This window comes from Rhipicephalus microplus, chromosome X (genome assembly GCF_043290135.1).
Source record: "Rhipicephalus microplus isolate Deutch F79 chromosome X, USDA_Rmic, whole genome shotgun sequence".
Taxonomy (NCBI): domain Eukaryota; kingdom Metazoa; phylum Arthropoda; class Arachnida; order Ixodida; family Ixodidae; genus Rhipicephalus; species Rhipicephalus microplus.
The window spans coordinates 112,290,862-112,303,277 of NC_134710.1; the positions used below are offsets into that span (position 1 = coordinate 112,290,862).

The 12,416-nt window shown below is 46.9% G+C and overlaps 1 protein-coding gene across 1 annotated transcript in view; it reads right to left on the reverse strand.

Moving 5' to 3' along the window:
• Positions 1-12,416, reverse strand: part of LOC119176332 (uncharacterized) — a 114,123-nt gene that overhangs the window by 57,055 nt on the left and 44,652 nt on the right. Inside the window, exon 2 of the mRNA XM_037427558.2 lies at positions 2,256-2,356. The gene's annotated coding sequence lies outside the window, so the exon portion shown is untranslated. The remainder of the gene's footprint in view (positions 1-2,255; positions 2,357-12,416) is intronic.

Sequence of the window (12,416 nt, forward strand, 5' to 3'; positions counted from 1 at the left end):
TAAAATTATTCTGCATTATGCTTGTGATAAGTGTGAAACACTTGCCTGAACTTGCTCGCACGCAACACCAAGTACATTGCGCATCAAGCTAGACCTTCAACATAGAGGAATCGTACACTCATGCTCGCCATTTTACGGATGCATCTTTATATCACGAAAGTACCTCAAAGTAGACCTCTGCTTTTATTACCCGAGTAGGCATGCATATATGCAACTACATTAACGCCAGTGTACGTGGGTCGAAATTAAACTCTTGAAATATATATCTGAATGTGGTAATTCTTTTCGAGTACTTTAACAACGGATATAGCTATTCCTCTTTAACATGGAGAAAACAACACGAATGTATCCCGCAAAGCCGTTTGTGAACTGCTGAATTTAAAACTTGCTGTATATACCTGAGATGTTCGCGTTGTTCACTGTTAAACGGGAAGTACAGAAAGCTGCACGACACCAGTGTCTTAAATGTACCAGAAGCTGAGCGTACTCGCGAATGGCTCGCTATAACATGCCCCGATCATTTATCCAGAGATATTTACGTAGCGTAAAATAAGTTATACATGCCGGGTTATACAGTTTTACGCGGTGTACTGCGGATCACAAAGACGTATGTAGAACGTGCTGACCAGCAGAGCATAGTGGTTGAGGATCCACCATAACATTACGTACCAACTTAAAAGCGCTTACGTAAGCAGAAATTTTAATATCATTAAGGCAGAACAACAACAACAACAACAACAACAACAACAACAACAATAATAATAATAATAATAATAACAATAACCACAACAACGACAACAACAACAATAACAGACACAGCTGCACAGCTCTCAAGCTCCCCAGCAAATTAAGTTGTTATTGCCCTTTAAAGATGACTGACCTCCATTATGTGTTTCGTCCAAGAAGTTGCACACTTATACCTTGATACGATTACCTTTGCCTAATCTCGCGCTGCTCATGATAAAAGTTGAAGATATTGCTCTTGTGTGATGACATATCGTCACAATGAATGAGGAGACTTGAAAATACGAGAGACCATCTTTCTTTGCTTCTCGCTTACGCGGTATAGGCGAGTGTACCTGATACAACAAAGACTATACTGTCGGTGCCGTTGTGTATCGTCAGCAGCTCTTGAATGCAAGGTGGGACGCTGTGATGATGTAGCGTGTTTCAGCTCTGCAGAAGATGTACATGTGGCACTGTCACTCACGCGCTGATCGGAGACGGTCGAGCGCCAGCTTCGGAAGCGGATGCTGGTTTTTGTCAGGCACGGGACACGTTTCCTACTTGAGGCGGCCTCCCGGCAGACGGCGCCCGATGACCCTTTCTTAGGGGATATTTCATTAGTCAGTGGTGAGCATGAGTCGCCTCATTGCACCCTGGGGAGGGTAACGTCTTTGTTATTGGCAGCCGGGGTGTCAGCCGGGCAGGAAATGAAATTACCCCAATTCGGCGCCGTCCCTGCCCACGAGAGGCTCACGTATCCCCCTTCCGCTACACGTCCCCGGCGCGCTCTCCGCGGAATACTAAAGGGGTCAAGCCATTGCGGCAATTCGGGTTACGGCTGCACCGCCACACGGTCAGCGCGACGGGGTCGGACGCGGCTGCCACTGATTGCGAGCGGCTTACTTGGCCGCCAACGCTTTCCACTGGCCGGCGGGAAATGCTGCTCGTTAGCCACGAGCAAGTGCAGGCGCTTTCCGCGCGAGACCCTCGAACGCCCTTCGTCGACAAATATATACTTTATAGTGCGCCGCGTCAAAGGCACAGTGAGGTCAGGAAGCGGCAATTCTCCTTGTTTGCTGCTATCTGGTGTTACGCCAACGACAACGTATATATAGTTTTATTCGAGAACGCATCGGATGTCATTGTGTATCACCGCAGGCGGTTCTGCCACTTTGTTCAAGAGCGCCATTCATTTCGATATAGAGTGTCACATCGCCTCAGCGTCCTCAGGCTCTGAGAACAGTTGCGCTTGCAGTCTCACGGTCACCATGTCTGCGCGTCCAGAAGCACGTGTGACGCATCCGAAAAGGGTGAAGGCTTAGGTCATCGCAACCTTCCGGAAAGTGCCGTTCACTTACAGCTGCTGCGTGCTGAGTCCGTGTGCAAACGCCGGTCCATGAGTATAATTCGGCAAGCGAGTAATGATCACGTGCTGCTAGCAGCACCAACCAGTGAATCTCTGGCAAGCATAATTACACAGTGCTGACACAAAGTGTGAGAAGCCCAATTGAAAATCAAGTGGCGGTTACCTTGATGCACAGATTTCTCTCTTCCCCGCTATCTGCCGTGGTGGAGCCTTTGTATGGTCAACCAAAGCGCTAGATCCTTGGGCGTGGCATATCTAAGATTCCTGCAAAGAAGACAGCCCAATGTAAACACCGCTCATAACCCGTTTTTTCGCAAGTACTATACGAAAATACGATAACCTATTTTGCTGGATATGCACACTATAGCACTGTATACCTTGCAAGGCAGACAATGAAGTTGTGTGACGTGCGACTAGGGCTGTTAAGAGAATTATTTCGAGTACCGTACATAAAAAAAGAATTCCCAGTTGAAATAGGTGCTCAGTTGATAAAGTAATAAATATATATTACAAAATATTAAATGTTTCTCTTCTATATTATGATTGTGTTTTGCTGTTTTAAATATATACCAGCCTAATTTGGTCTCAGATAGCCGAACGTTTTTAATTTATTATTATTATTATTATTATTATTATTATTATTATTATTATTATTATTATTATTATTATTATTATTATTATTATTATTCGATTTACACACACAAATATAAAAGGACACAACGAGGAGAGGGAGGAAGCAGGGCTAACAACTGCCACCAAGATGGGCAGAACACTTGCCTAATTTGTGACGAGTAACTAAGCAAGATGAACACACGGCGCTTCTTAAAGGTGCTACGTGCACTGACATATGTGCAGACGAAAGTAGCTGATACAATGCTTATATATACCGCGTGTTCCAAATAACCATATTCAAGGATTAAATGCAAAAGTGGTTCACGACAACTGAATCCTATCAACAAAATATGGTTTTCATCATGTGGCGCTCATTAAGTGTTGTTGCATTGCGCTTAACTGGTTAACTAAATAAAGTAATATATGCAAAATTTTTACCATTCACCTTAGCGCCAAGTGCGTTTTGTTATGCTGCAACGGGCGTTCGAAACCGACCCATTCCTATTTTCTATGGCAATATACATGCCACACCTTTTTTTTTCTCCGGCGTTTGAAAAAAAAAGTCCACAAAATATGAAATAGAACCTCGTGGCTGCACTCAGGCGTGACCGTACTGCGGCGCTGACAACCGTGCTTCGAGCCAGAGAACCGTGCGCGCAGACCGTCAACATATATCGCTTACTAGGGACGACAGCGCTTTCTTGCCGGATGTCAACGTCGAAAATTCTGACGCACCGTTAAGCCCATGCCAATAGAAAGAGCCATGGCCACTGATTTCGCCGCGGTCTCAGCGCACAGTTCATTTCGCTCGTAGCACGGTTAGAGGCGCGCAACACAAACGACGTCTTACTACCTTAACGACGTCAGTCCCACCACCCATCTGGAGAGGGGCAAGTCCCGCAAAAGGCCCCACGAGTTCATCGCAACCCATGCTGTTCGATTCTACAAGAGGAGTTCTGCGTATTGCATTGAATGTGTCCTAATTCTACTTGGTCTTTTGCTTTAAAAACAAAAACAAATAAACAAAGAAAAAAAGCTGAACTTGCGCTTAGTCACGCAAGGATAGGTCACAGGAGAGCACGTGGGCATAGCTGGTCTTGGCTAGGCTCTCACCTCTCTTCCTCACACCTCTCTCTTCCTCACCCCTTGCTGTACTATGCCATACCATATCATGTCATACCATACCATACCACACTACACCTCACCACACCGCACCACACCATACTTTATACAAGGCCATACTTACTATCCTTTTCTTTTGTAGCTTTTTTTTGCGACTGTTTCTTTCTATCTCTTTCTCTCTGGTTATTTCAATCGCAGCTTATCTACCTTTGCCTGTTTGTTCCATCTCTTTCTAATTTTTCCTTCTCTTTCTATGTCTCTCTCTCTCTAGTAGTTCTTTCATCTTCTTTTTCTCTTTTTTTCTTTACATTCTTTATACTATGACATACTCGGTTGTAACGAGGTTTATTGGCCAGGTGATGACGATTGACTGACGTCCAGATGAGGATGAAGCTCATAATAGATGCCTATAACATCTTTATTTATCTACTTCCCCTCCATATCGTAATATTTCTTTCTTTCTTTTTTATGCATCCACCCATCTCTCTCACCCTCTGCATCCCACGCTCTCTCTCATCTGCATCCCACGCCAGAGATATCGGCGCACGTGTTCGGGGAGCGAAGCACATGATGAAGAAGAAGATGAAGAGAGCACGTGCCGGTTCGCGATGAGGATAATTTTCTATCAACGACACACAGCAACCTCCAGCATAACAGCCCTGCTGTAAAAGAAAGCGTACGTGCCTGCAGCGCCACATAATGTTGCAGAACCGCAGCGCAGATTCATATAGCGTGCGCAGGTATATATATGCGTGCTACCACCGCTTATTAAACAACACAAAGAATGCAGGTTTGTGTGAAGCACACACGGTTTATTTGCCCATCCCAGCATCACTTGTTTCTATTCTTGTACACGTGCCTGAAGGCGCCTTCCAGCCATCAGCGCAAAGCCCACGTGGGTAATTTTTAGGCTATAATTAAGAGACGCAAGATGGCTACCAGACGAAATACCTGGAAAAGCACTTATGTTCACTTTGTCTTCTCGTCCGTCTGGCTTATTTCGAATTTTTTTGCGCTTCCTTTCTGTGCCGTGGCAAAATAATAAGTACCTACGTAGGCTTGTGCATGGCGCTTAACCATTACTACAGAATGCTACTGCAGTTAATACACGCACAAGCACACGCACGTACGCGCGTGCACGGTTTGGAAGCGATAGAACGCGATCTAAATAAAGTAGTTAAAATATTGAAAAATTAGTCGAGTGTATGTACCTGCAACATTAACGCGTTGAGTTTTTCTTTCTCGTCAGCACCTTGTACAAACCTAATATAGACAAATCATGACCGTCTTATTTCGCGTCTAAAAATATAGAATCGAATAAACGGCAAAAAAGCGCATGCTATCCTGGTCTTTCTCATTTTACTTGAACATCACTTGTAGCGATCACGACCGACATACACGGCACAGATGCAGTAAACGCCGCAGTGGCGCTTCTAAGCTATTCCCAGATCCGCGGAGGACCTCGAGGGAGAAGAACAAAAAGAACCTGTTATCGAACACACGGTATCCCATGAGCAGTAAAAGAAAAAAGAAAAAGAAAACGGAGTAGCACAGATCGATATGTGCGCTTAATAGTATGTTCTAGTTTGATAAATATCCCTTACAACTAGAAAACCAAAGCGGGACGTGCGCGGGTCACGAATCGTCGAAGAATGGGGAGAGGAAAAAACTGCGCTCGCGGTGCCCAGTATCGCACCCTGCAGCAGAGTCAGCGCCACCGCGTGCACGCTGGCTCCGGCAAGCTGAACGCGCGACACATCTTTACGTCCCGCACTCACCTTAATCGGCCGCCGAGAGCCCATCTCTATAAACAAGAGCCGAATCGAGCCCCAACCCCAGCGCGAGGAAGCCGCTGCAGGCCGCGGATATGACATTAACGACTGAGCGGTTTACACTTCCTCGCCGCAGCGCCGCGCGGTAGGACCCCGCTAAGTGGAATCTATGTGCGGCCGGCGCGAAGAGTCGCCGTGGTTTTTACTGTCCGCCGTCCCCCGAGCAAGCGCTCGTCCGAGGAAGGTGCCTCCTCCTGATGAAAGCCGTGCAACTGGCCAAAAAGACGGCTGGTCGACGTCCGAAAAGGCCCTTTTTTTTCTTCTCCTTCCAGCATCTGACCGAAGAGCCGCTGCTCTTTCATCTGCTTGAGCCCTGGGCTCTGGCTCTTCGAGAAGGAGCTCAATCGGCCGCTCTTCCGCTTGTCGGAACCACCGCCTGCGTGTGCCTCTAACGCCGGGCTATTTGCGGAAATAGGCTGGACCGGGGTGCCACTGTTTGGAGTCGTGTTCGTTAGATTGTAATGAATTTGTTTTGCTTGTTTCTAAATGCCGCGCTTGTTCTTAGCGTCGGCGGGATGTGCTGCAGGGGAACAGTTGGCTCGTCTCGCCGCTTTATATTGTTTCGGACCGAGAGCGCTGAACCATTTGCGAACGCTGGCCGTAAAAGAAATAGAGTGTTTGGGATTTCGGCGTCTCCACGGCTTTGGGCCGACTAAGAGCGCGCCTTTTAACTTGAGCCATCTCCAGCGGGTGCTGCTCTGACCGCGTTTTTCTTTTTTTGTTGTTGTTATCTCTTTGTCCTCACTGATTTTATAGCTGTCCGTCAGAGGCACTTTATGTACGCAAACATGAATTTTCTCTCACACTGTACCAGCTGGTGTCTCTTATGATTACGTTTTGATAACTAGATATTCGTTTTTTATATAGTACCGGTTACTTTTCACAGATTTGAGGATGCTTAAAAATAAATAGAAGAGAGCTATATAAAGTCACGCCAAGCAATAGCAAGCTAGTCAACTCACAGCGATTCACCTAAACGTGATGTCCAGTCACAAAGTGCAGCTAAAGACGTCCCGAAATACAGTCCTGGCAGGTAACACTATTTACCATCAAATGCTACAGTAACGTGGGTACCAATATGTTACCAAATCCCATTACACATCAAACCAAGTTACACGACAGTACTAAAAGTTCACACATATAGTGTCCGCACAGATAAAGCGACACATAACGCGACATCGTCAGGTGCATACAAAAAGTTACTTTTCGCTTGTTTATTTCGGGCATATTATGACGTTATGTCAGTAAATATGGGATGACAGCGGCGGGATTGTAGAGTTTCAGCATATCAAGTAATCAAACTGCTCTACAACTTTCTTTTTTTTAGTTGTGTGCATCCCTTGCCTGTTCTGAACATATAATGAATAAGTCGTTCACCCCCCCCCCCTTCCGTGGGGCAAAGCATGAAAATAATCGATGGACTTGCACTTCATATCCTCAGTGTAAATTAAATAAATAAACACCACATTTCATATCAAGTGAAAGGCGCAAAAATGTGCGGAAGTAGGAAGGCACCACAATAATGTAAATGGATGAGACAAGTCTCGCGACTGCTGACACTGCGCAAAGGGGGAGCCGCTGTGCTCTTTTGCGAAAGACCGACTGCATGTATGCTATAGATCGGCGAAGTATGCGCGTTCTGGTCTAAGGTATACACCACGTGTTTATCTATTTGCTTACTTTTTTTTTCCCCCGATATCTGATCGCCTGTATACGGGAGCGACTATTTGAAACTTAGCGCGCACATTCCGGCGGTCCTATCTCGTCAACAAATCAACCAAGCATAAGAACTCGCTGGACTTGTTGGCTTGGCTCCATAAGACTATACGTGACGGCACGTCATATCGATACGCCTTGCAGGTATGTGTAGATGTGTGTTCCGTGTTAACGTTTGTAGGGTAACCTATGAACTGTTGTGTGAGAGCACTGCTTTTTTGTTTTTTTTATCTTTCAATCCTGTGCACGCCCCGAGCTGACTCGATCGATCGATATGTGGGGTTTAACGTCCCAAGACCACTATATGATTATGAGAGACGCCGTAGTGGAGGGCTCCGGAAATTTCGACCACCTGGGGTTCTTTAACGTGCACCCAAATCTGAGCACACGGGCCTACAACATTTCCGCCTCCATCGGAAATGCAGCCGCCGCAGCCGGGATTCGAACCCGCGACCTGCGGGTCAGCAGCCGAGTACCTTAGCCACTAGACCACCGCGGCGGGGCGCCCCGATCTGACTGCTGTACACTTTAGCGCCACCACCGTTGTTTGCGTCTTCACTGGGAGCGGGCGATAACGCAGCCGCAACAAGGATTTCAGAGAGGGGGCTCCGTGGTTTCGTTCATGAGCCGTCGAGTCACGCACCTCGTGCTGCGCCGGCCGACCGGTGCTCCGCCCTTTCACACTTAATGCGGCCGAGCAGAATCGAGTGGCGATGTGACATGGAAAAACAAAGCGGCACACCCGACAGTCGTCATGTGCGCGCGCTCGTAGACGGCGCTGCTCGTATATACGTTGCCCAGTGTCCACACAATGCAAAAAAAGACAGCTCGTGCGCGCGGGAGGCTTCCTGCCTCACACACGATAATAACGTCGTTAGTGGTGACGAAGGCGAGGAATCATCTTGGCGGCGAGATTAATCGCGCCCAGGCACGAAGCGGAAGCCGCTATGCGGTGGCGCTGTCGTCGCTCACGTACCATTAGCAAGCGGAAGTTGTCGTTCCACTTGTTCTGACGCGGCCTTCTTCTACTCGAGAACGAGCCAGTTCTTTCCTTGGCCAAGGAAGCAATGAATGCGAATGACTTTTCCGGCGGCGTCTGATTCCAACACTGGGGGTGTTTGGAGCGGTTGGCGCACGCGATCAGGAGCCCGCAGCTCGTCGTCTTTTCTTCTCCCAAGGCCGGGCGAAAGAAAAAGCTCAGTTGTGGTCGGCCACACGCTTCCCCCTCCTTACGAGGCGCCATACGAGGCGGCGCCTGTGTTTTGCGTCTTATGCTACGGGCATTACAGAGAAAAAACTTGCTTGTCAGATCGCGCATAAAAACTCGCAGGTTATGCCACACAATAATAAAGCTCGCAGGCTAGACCACCACATTATCGTCATAAGTTTGCAATGACTCCATGCTTGACTCACGAAACCCTTATTGCACACTCTTTATCTTCCCTCCATGCCTACCTTATTATTATGTTTTGTCTGTTTCGCTTTTCTTTGGGGCTAGAGCCTAAAGGAGTGAGACACAAGAGTTTCTTCATTTACTTTCAGGAAACTCTTCGTGGTTCTCTTTCGTCATTTGCATAAGTAAGAAGCCGCAAAACACGAGGTCTCGGAAATCAAGTGTTCCTGTCATCAATTTTGCGAGGTGGCGAAACACACCTACGACCTGATGTTCTAAGCTTTGAATAAAGGCTTGTTCTTTATTGTTTAAAACGGACAATAGTGGCGATGCAGACGAATAAACTCCAAGCAACTCCTTCTTGCGTGTCATGTATATGCGTAGAATAACGAATTCTGGTTTCTCTCAGGTGTTTAGCGTTTACTACGACAGATGAAGGCTTGATACTTGCTGTGCCCAATCGAAGAAAGAAAATGGCTGTAGGCGTCCTGATCGAGTCATCATCGTTTTATCACTTTATCTCGGCAACAGTCAGACACATTCCCACCTTCAGCATGACAAAGACTGCAATTTTAGCTATGCTCAGGCAATGCACGCCCAAGCGAATTGGCGTATGTAGCACGGTATCTTGAGACGCAGAGTATTCTCAGCGGGCACATGTAATAACAATAATATGTGGGGTCTAACGTTCCGAAACCACCATATTATTGTGAGGGAAGCGGTAGTGGAGGGCTCCGAAAATTTAGACCACCTGGGGTTCTTTAACGTGCACTCAAATCTGAGCACACGAGCCTACAGCCTTTTCGCCTCCATAGAAAATGCAGCCGCCCCAGCCAGGATTATATCTCGCGACCTGCGAGTCAGCAGCCGAGTGGTTTAGCCGCTAGACTACCACGGCGGGGCCAGCGGGTACATCTATACTTTGCGTAATAAAACAGTATGTGGCAACTGTATACTTCTGTGCATGCAGTTGCCTCATGTATTAATATTTCAAGCGCCCTGACCTAATTTGCAGCGGTAGCTGCTAGCGGCTGTGGCTGTGCGCTGCTAAGGGTGAGGTCGATGGTTCGACTCTCGGTCCCAGCGGCTGCATTTCGGTGGGGGCAAAATGCACAAAAATTCGAATTCAGTGCACATGAACGAACCCTGCATGGTCATGATTAATCCGGAGCATCGCATTAGAGCGTGATTCATAGTGATTTTACAACGTAGCGCTCCATAATTGCAGTTACTAAACCTTCTAATAGTGTCGAAGATGGTATTCAATGGTTTCGCTGGGTAAGGAGCGATTCGGTGACAACGCAGTTAGGGCGTTTCGAGGCGATCGAGGAACGCTGGCGGCGCTAATAGACGAGTCGTTCTAGACGCCTTTACATTATTTGCCCTTCGATTCGTGCAAGCGTGTAACGGTTCGTTGTCGGAATAGTGCTGTTTGCAGATGCACCAACGGTGTTTGTACCCTACGTGTACGGCTTCGAGTGCGATAGCACCGACTAATAAATCTACCACAATAAGCACGGCAGAAAGGTAACTATGTCAACGGACGAATGCAGTGCCTTGGTGGAGCGAGACTTAGGCGAGTGGGAAGTGGAACGCCTTCGAGCGCTCATGGCTCAAGCTGCGAGCCTCTGCCCCTCATGTATCTGAAGCTCAGCGTGGTAGTGTACGGTATGAGCACTGTTTCGGGCTCATGTTATTCGTTGCTCGGGAGTGAACACCTAACCATTTTACTCTTCAATTGACAATGCTTTGAAGGAGCACATATGAAGTACCCGTGTTCATTATGTGTTTGTAGATGTCATCTTTGCGCAGTATTCACGACACGCTGCGTCGAAGTATAATGCAATCTTCAGCTATCGAAGCGGTTAAATCATGGCCATGATGGGCGTTAGTCGTCGGGATGGACATGTGCCACTAGCATAGGTCAGCAAAACTTGTGGAGCTCACTTAGACTCACTCATTAAATATATTATGAGCAGTGGACTCACTCAGACTAACACTCACGAACATTTTCTTCAGCCACACTCAGTCAGACTCAGACTCACGGTTTGATCTGAGTGCCAGTAAGTCTGGGTGGGTCGACTCATGAGCCCGGCAGCCTATGATCAACTTCTTCGACCATGGTACCAATGCTCTTTAACACCAATATCTCCTGTAATCAGTGCTCTTCTTTGTGCCATTTGACATAGTATCTTCGAAAACGAGTTCTGAGTGCTTCCAGACCAGTAAGGTCCTTTTTCTTGAAAGAGATGACAGGATATAATCATCAAAAACTTCCTTGGAAGAGTTGGTGGGGGGAGGTAAAGGCACCTACCCCACCTCCGACGTAGTTCACGCCTCTAATGATTAAATATTGAAACAGTTTATGAGCGACACTGCTTTGGAATACATGTGAGTAGGCGTCAGTATAAAAGTGATTCCAGGTAAGGCTGATAATAATGCTTAACATGACTACATAGTACCTTAGGTCTGCAAAAGAAAGTCAAACTCACTAAGACTCACTCAAGAAATATATATTTCGTGCTTTGGACTCACTCGGACTCGGACTCACCGAAATTTTCCGGAGCCGAACTAACTCAGACTCACACCCACGAAAAATTTTGTTCAACCGAACTCGCTTGGACTCAGACTCACTAAAACATTACTCACCCAGACGCACGAACCGATCTGAGTCGATGTGATTCGACTAATGAGTGAGTTCGCCGACCTGTGGCCACTAGGCGTCAACATGGGTGAAACCACGTCAAACGCTGCTAAAGCTGCCAGGCACCTATAGACATTGTAAAGCCCTCATACATCAATGCACAATATACAGTCAAAGAATTCCGGGAAGACACGTTTCCCTTTCGTGTTATACCTATTCCGTGGGGTCAGCCATATTTTTTTTTTTTTTTTTTTACAGCGAAAGCTGTTATGAGATCAAAACAGGGGTCACGCGTGGCGCCGTAGTTGTCCGCGCCGCCGCCGCTGCCGGTGTCTGTAACCACTACCACACACAAAAAAAAACCTACTGCCAAGGCCACAGTACGGCTCTAACCCGGGTCCGCGGTGTGCCAGCCCAGCATTCTACCACCCAGCCATGCCGGTGCGTGGGACTTGTTCGCAAACTTGCCTTAGGCAGGCTTGATGTCGGGAAAGTAATTGGGTTAATATCATTTCATTGAGCAAGCAATGGGTAACATTATTCCAATGCGCGTCATTGTTCAGAAGCAGGTGGCAACAGCTGCGTTGGGAAGTCTGCAGGCTTTCCCGTTTCTTAAGGAACGACACTGCAGAACTTCTCGGAATTTCATCCCGCATGTACGCAATCTTGCAAAAAAAAAGTGCAGTATTAGAAACATATCACAATAACTCATGTTTATTTTCAACGCAGTAATAAAAATGCTCAGATTATTTTGCACGAAAACGATTGTTGGTGATATTGGTGATCTTTCGAACGACATTTCAGAGACAAGACATTCTGCTCTTTCAGTTTTGTTGACGTGGAGTCCATTCTCCATTAAAACAAAGAATTGGACCCTAGTCACTCGCTAATGAGTAAATGTTACGGAAGTCATTGCTACAAGCCAAGCTCACCAATTCACCATGTATACTGTATACTGTCTAAGCATATTCAAGAGGAGCGCTAAACGTCAGTAATCACAGTAAC